Below are 6,996 nucleotides of genomic sequence, written 5' to 3'. Positions count from 1 at the left end.
TACAGTACTTTTGTGATACTCTTCTTCCTTGGGCAATATTTTAGGGGAATTTTGTTGGTTTCAGAAATAGAAATATATTTACAGTTTGGAATTGGGACTTCAACCTTATAACAGTGAAATTATGATATTTCTTTCTATTACTATGACTGACCCTACAGTAGTAACGTTTTTGAATTAATGTCATAGATTAAGACTTCTTTAAAGTAAAATGAAAAAAAGAAGAGAGAAATCCTTCTTTCTTTACAGAGGTCTAGAGGACAGCTGAAGTGTGGGTTCTTTCAAGAAAACACACACGTATAGAGAAGGACAAGGTAAAGAGGAGTTACGGTAGACCTGCAGCTCAGTGAACATATAGAGACATCAATTAGTGCTAATTTTAATTTTTTGTAATTTTTGTTGTTGGTTAGACAAGTTGAAACCAATCCAAGCTGATATGAAAATTCCATTCATGTATATTTGGTGTGGTGCTCCAAGATTAGATTAGATGAGATTAGATTAGTTAATAGTTATTCTCCATTATACTTATTCTCCCATTGTTACGGCAGCATTTCTTCATAAAAGCAACAAACAAACAAGTAAACAAGAAAAGGGCAAACAGCAGCCATGAGCAGAAGGTAGACTGAAGTAAAGAGGCATCAAAAAAGGTTTATAAGGTTATAAGGTTATTTAGATAACATCACTGTAGCCATGTTGTACTCATTACATTTGCTCTGTCATTCATGGGAATCAAGAGGAACCACTAGTAAAACTGGCTGTAAGAGTAGCAACATTGTTACTTGGGGGCGCCAAAGTCTTACATTTTTACACAAATAATGGCAACAACTTTTTCCTGAACTTGTTGGGTGGCTTTTTTTATTAATTGTAACATAAGGCAATGACAACTCACACATTGTCAAAACTACATGGATTTTAGTAAAGTCCTGCTTAAGATCCATGAAAAAACACATGGTCAATTATCTCCAGAAAATGATATTGAATAAACACTTCTCCTGCAAGAATCTCATTGATTGAGAAAGTTTGACCCAATATACCACGTAAATAGCTTTTCTGCTGCAAAGACAGTGGAACTATGTCCACAGTACTTGTTAAAATATAGCCAAGATATAAAAATATTTCTTACTTTGTTTTCTTAAGATAAGAAATATTGCAGTGATGATTTTGGTTTTGTGTTTTATTAAAATATGGCATAAGATCAGAGCAGTTTTTTTTGGAATCAAGTACACAATATCATAGCAGTCTTATGTCTCATGGTATTATTGGACATCAACCTACACCATGACACTGTATTTCTTCAAGGGGGGCAGTGAAATAAACTGCAGTAAAAAAATATTTTTAAACCATAAAAACAGAGTAGAAAAGAAATATATCCCAAAAATTGGATTTACAATGAAAAACTACCACACAGTCCACAGAGTACACCAGTGAGGAAAGGACTTCCACACACACACACACACACAACACAAACACAACACACACACACAACACACACACAACACCACACCCTACAGAGTTTTTGTTGTAACCATCACAGTGCACCCAACTCGTGGCAGAAGTGGGATCCTGTGTTCCCTCTTGCCCTCCGCCCATTCTGTCCCAGCATGCTTGCAAGGTCCCTGCGAGCGGTGAAGCCCTCCTCCCACTCTAGCTGTTGGACCCCAGGTGGCTGGTGAGGCAGGGAGAAGTGGTCCATGCTTCACTCTGCAACATCTTGGCCTGGCCGTTTGTCGCTGGAGGCGGTGGGTGGACTTTGGCAGGTGGCTCTGCTTTCGAAGAGACCTCTGACCCTGTTCTGCATCCTCTGCAACACAAGCACAAAAACATGACTCTGTCCTGAATACCGGATTGATTACATGTGAAAGACTCGTCCACAGCTCACTATTTTTAGTCAAGATAATCATTAAATACACGGTGGACAAGAGAGAAAAGGAAGAATTATGATTCCATTACACAGAAAGGACCATCAAATGCCATGCAACCACACACATCCAGTACACCAACATATCAACTCTCAACGTAGCAACTCTACTGAAGGATTGGGGTCTTCTGATAACTCAAAGAATTGCCTATGCCACCCAAAAACAGGAACATTTGACAATATTGTCTTTGTTACACTCAGGCCAACTAAGCACATTAAACTGAATTGAATAAAAAAGGAAAAATCAAGAACCTAAGGTAATTTTACAAGCATATAAACCACTGTGTAATGCACAACGTTGTCTTGTGGTAACAAGATTAGACCATTGATTAAGTTTTAAAGGTGCCCTGCCACACATATTTTATCTATGGAAGTTCTACCATGGACTGTGACATTTTTGTAGAAAAATGCCTTGGTGACCTTGTTTCAAGCCATTCTAGCGTGGTATGGAAAGCCTGCAGGACGACTCAGCTCGATTTTGCCAGTTCACATTATATTCAACGAACTAAGGTGCTTGACTCTATTGGCTAGCTTAGCCAATGAAAGCCTGGCTATCATCCTTTACCCAGCGCAACTGGGCGAGCTCATGAATAGTATGAGCTCAGGCAACATGACTCAGACGACCAGCTGTTGTAATTGGCCTGATTCTCCGCTTATTTCTACCAGAGGCTAGAGCTGACAGAGGAGGTAGCAGTTCATTTTCACATTCACCACATATGGACCAACATATTTCAAAAAATGTAAGTAAAAACAGTTTTGTGTGGCAGGGCACCTTTAAGATATCACCACCCTTCCAATATTTATTATAGTTTTCTTAATTTGAAGGCAGCTATAAGTTGAGGAGCCTGTGAGGGTCAAAATGACATCCGGTTGCCTCAGGACACCAATATGCAATAATGGGTTTATCTATAAAACACTATATTCACATATTTAGTCGACAAGGGTAACAAAAACTTTTAGACATAGACAGACTCTTGCATTACATTACGTGTGAAACAATGAGGTTTCATAACATCTGAGTGGCCAAAGCTGAATGGCTCCACTCTGGGTCTTTAGTTGTTTTACATTTCCGGTTGTCCTGTGGATAACGGTTCTGTTGCAGACATTTACTCAGTGAGGACAAAGGCATGCTATTGATAAAGTGAATCTAGTTTTAGTTTTTCTCTATAACTGAGTTGAGACTGCAGAAGAGCTGCATTCCAGATGATTAAAATGATGATCATGTTTGCTTAGTTAGTCAGGTTTTTTTAAATTCCAGAGTTTAATCAGCACGTTTCACAATATAATTACACAGTTATCAGCAGCTTTCAAAGATCTGACTATGGATACAAGATGATGTCTCTCTGTCCCTAGGCCACACTCCTACACGCTGTAAAGCCCTTTTATACTGAAAGTTATTCTGCTGTTAGTGCTTCTCTGCATGTCTTTTTGTCAGTTTATGTGTTTTTCAAGGTTGTAGGACCTATTTTGTCCTGCCTAACCAAAGGATGTGTGTTGAAACCAGAATAGCTGGTAAGAGAGCGGGGCTGACCACGGGACCGCCTGAAAGAAGAGAACAGAAACTCTGGAGTTTCTACTGTGATGAACGTCACACTTCATCACCTGCCCCCTCAACCCCATTTCCTCCGTGCTCTGCATGTTAAGCTCCGCTTACAGTAAAGAAACGGCCGCCACGATGAAGACTTTAAACACATCTCGCCCTGACGTTTAAATACGTCACTCAAAGAACATTTCATTCTAAGACATGAACAATCACTTATTATATATGCAATTATTACCTTGGGACCTTTACCTGATACAGTATACTATCAGAAATGTTTTAGATTTCAGCAGCTTCTATTAGAGGATAAACCTTTTTTGTGTTAAAATGTCAATGCCGACACTTATTTTCTCAAAAGAAAGTCACAGATAGCAATTCTGGTGGCAATATTTAGAAATGTTTTCTAATGCAGGACAATTTTAATTTTTCTGTGTTTATGAAAAATTTCTCTCTGAAGCCATTAAACAGCATTTTATGTGACACTCAAACTCTCCAAAAAGTGAAAACTGAAGAAGGCTAAAGCTAACCGGCCTTCAAAGACTGACTACTGAGAGCTGGGGTCTGTACGAGGTTTTCTTCCATCTCCTCGCCACTGTTGCTCGCTCGTTGTTGGTCCTTGTAATTATAGAGTGTGGTCTAGACTACTGTATCTGTGAAGTGTCTTGAGATAACTTGTTACGAATTGATACTGTAAACAAACATGATTGAATTTAATTGAATTAAGAAATGCTCTGTTCAGCTTCTGAGGATCCTGGGATATGTAGGCCATTTTGTGAAGAACAATCCATAAATAATGAATAAATCCTATGAATCATCAATGCCAGCTGGTGCCTTACCCGAGGTGTGGCTGTGCCTGGTCTGTCGTTTGTATATGATTATCCAGAGAACCAGAGCCAGGATGGACCCCAGGGTGGCCAGCACCACAAAGACCCACAGAGCCGGGCTCAGCAGCATCAGGGACTGGCCTGGGCAGGCGGGGACCGTGGCTCTCAGCGGCAGCTCTTGGAAACAATGATTAAAGACCTCAACAGAAATAGTATACATTCTCAACGCTGTCAAAACCCAAGTTATATTCGGATGTGAGTACAAACTGGGATTATTAGCATTGGTCAATTTCTTAGTTCCTAAAGGACAGGGCTGCAGTCAAATCCAAATCAGTCAGTGGAAAAAAAAATTTAAAAAGAAATAGACCTAAATGTTAATTAAGATGACAGAGGTATTTGTCTTAATTGGGCGCACTATGTCCTCCCTTAAACACACTACATAAATATGCTAAATAGATTTCAGCTGTATTGTACACATGTGCAATCACATGAATGCTTTGCTACAGATGAGAAAATATTACATGCAAGTCAGGCTGAAAACAACATTTCTGAGGTTTTAGATGGCCACAAGAGGCCAAGAGATGCCAAGTCACTGATTGAACCAGACTGGCACAAAGAGGATTTGAGCTAGACATTAACAGTCCAACTCAAAGCAGGGGTTAAAAAAATAAAAAAATAAAATAAAAAAGAAGTATTCTTTAGATGAAAAATAATAGGTAAAGGTCAGAGAAACTCACCCGTTGTGTGTCAGGTTCAGGTTTAGGTTCGGTATGGTTTCGGTATTGATCTTATGACATGTATTAATAGGTTTCCCCTTAGTGCCAGCAGGACAGGGCTCTTTTGCCATGGCGCAGCAATGTGGAGACCTGCTGCTGTGTTAACCCTCCGCTAAACTTATGACACAAACTGAAAAGAAAAAAAAAATGTGGCAGAAAACAGAGAACAGTGGAGACCAGAGGAGGTATAGTGACGCAGGATATATGAAAAATAAATCAGAGTGCCTAACAGACGTTTCAGTTCGCTGTATTCATAGGAAAGGGTGAATCACCTACATGTATCCCCAGAGAGAGAGAGAGATGCATTTACTGTATGTTTAAAAACAAGAGGTTCTGACCTTTCTGGCTCTATGACTGTTAATGTATGATCATTTACGTTAGGCCCACCGGTTTATTGTGTGGATATGATGATTACAACAGTTTGTTATTTTACGTCATGGCTGCTCATTTAGTTCATTTGACTGACAGCTCCACAACAGCTCATTATAAAACATGTTCTGACAACAATGTCTCCTAATAACTCTTGTTATCGACAGCAGCTTTCATAGACTCTCAGTGTGGGTTTACGTTATTGAGTGAGAATAATATTGCTAACAGTGCACGGTAGCGGATTCTAATGTTAACCGTGCGGTATCCTATAGCTGCACCCGAGGTGGCGCGTGTCAATGTGATCTTTGAATCTCACTGGCGCCACATAGACATAAAGAAAGACCAACAGATCCCTTGCTCTGGACGGAGACCAGTGAAGGCTATTAGAAGCAGTTTTCGGTGATAGCTTAGCCATGAGAGTGTTATTTATGGCGAATAAAAGGCTGATCCGAGTGAATGAAGCATGCTATGTTCATCCAAATGTTTTTATCCGAATTACGTGATATCAAATGAAAAATGCATTATGGAATCAGAAAAATTCGATGGAATTTTATGAATATCGACTCAAAGATAATACGTCGGTCTCATGGGAGTTTTATCTTGATTGATATGCGTCTATACAATAACGCTGATGTAATGTTATTTGCCGAATAAATAATGAATTGCAATTAGGTTTTAGGTCATTTTATGGTTGCAACCCGCCGAAAAACAAAGAAGAAGTTTACTTAATTTAATCCGCCAGTATTTCCGCTCTGTTTGCACACTTGGTAGGCGTCAACAAAGACAGATGGAAGTGGACAGACGACGAGACGAGAGACTTTTGAATTTAATTTATCAGGAACTCGCAAAAAAAAATGGCCAACAAAGGTTTTGACAAGACGTGGCACGTCTTTCCCGGAGGGAAAATAAAGGCAAGTTGCATCTGCATGGCAAGTGTTGATAGCATCATTGTTTTTTCTATAGCTTGATATGTTGCCATCAGCTGGTACATAAGCACTACAACTTTCAAGTTTGTCATTGTGTGGTTGACGGGACAATCCATTTGGTCCAGAAAAACTTTATTCGCAAAAGTTTGCTTGAAGTGTGTGCGATTCATTGCGAAAATGAATGGAAACACGTTCAAATGTTTAAATCAATTTGATCTTCCAATTTTATCGCAAAACAGCGTGTGACGTCATTCCGCACAGGTTTTTATTTGCTTTAAAGCCATTGGATGAAACACACACTTTCACCAATTTTTTTTCGCATTAGTTTTTTTATAGAGAAGGACAAGGTAAAGAGGAGTTACGGTAGACCTGCAGCTCAGTGAACATATTAGACATCAATTAGTGCTAATTTTTAATTTTTTGTAATTTTTTGTTGTTGGTTGAGACAAGATTGAAACCAATCCAAGCTGATATGAAAATTCCATTCTATGTATATTTGGTGTGGTGCTCCAATAGATTAGATTAGATTAGATTAGATTAGATTATACGTTATTCATCCCATTATACGTTATTCATCCCATTGTTACGGCAGCATTTTCTTCAATAAAAGCAAAACAAACAAACAAGTAAACACAAGAAAAGCAGG

The 6,996-nt window shown here is 39.0% G+C and overlaps 1 protein-coding gene across 1 annotated transcript in view; it reads right to left on the bottom strand.

The window, feature by feature from the left end:
* Window positions 1-6,996, bottom strand: part of plbd1a (phospholipase B domain containing 1a) — a 24,277-nt gene that overhangs the window by 459 nt on the left and 16,822 nt on the right. The gene's annotated exons all lie outside the window — the stretch shown is intronic.

Source organism: Etheostoma spectabile, chromosome 15, assembly GCF_008692095.1.
Source record: "Etheostoma spectabile isolate EspeVRDwgs_2016 chromosome 15, UIUC_Espe_1.0, whole genome shotgun sequence".
NCBI classification, from domain to species: domain Eukaryota; kingdom Metazoa; phylum Chordata; class Actinopteri; order Perciformes; family Percidae; genus Etheostoma; species Etheostoma spectabile.
Note: the sequence above shows the minus strand (reverse complement) of the source record. Positions and strands in the feature narration are given on the sequence as shown.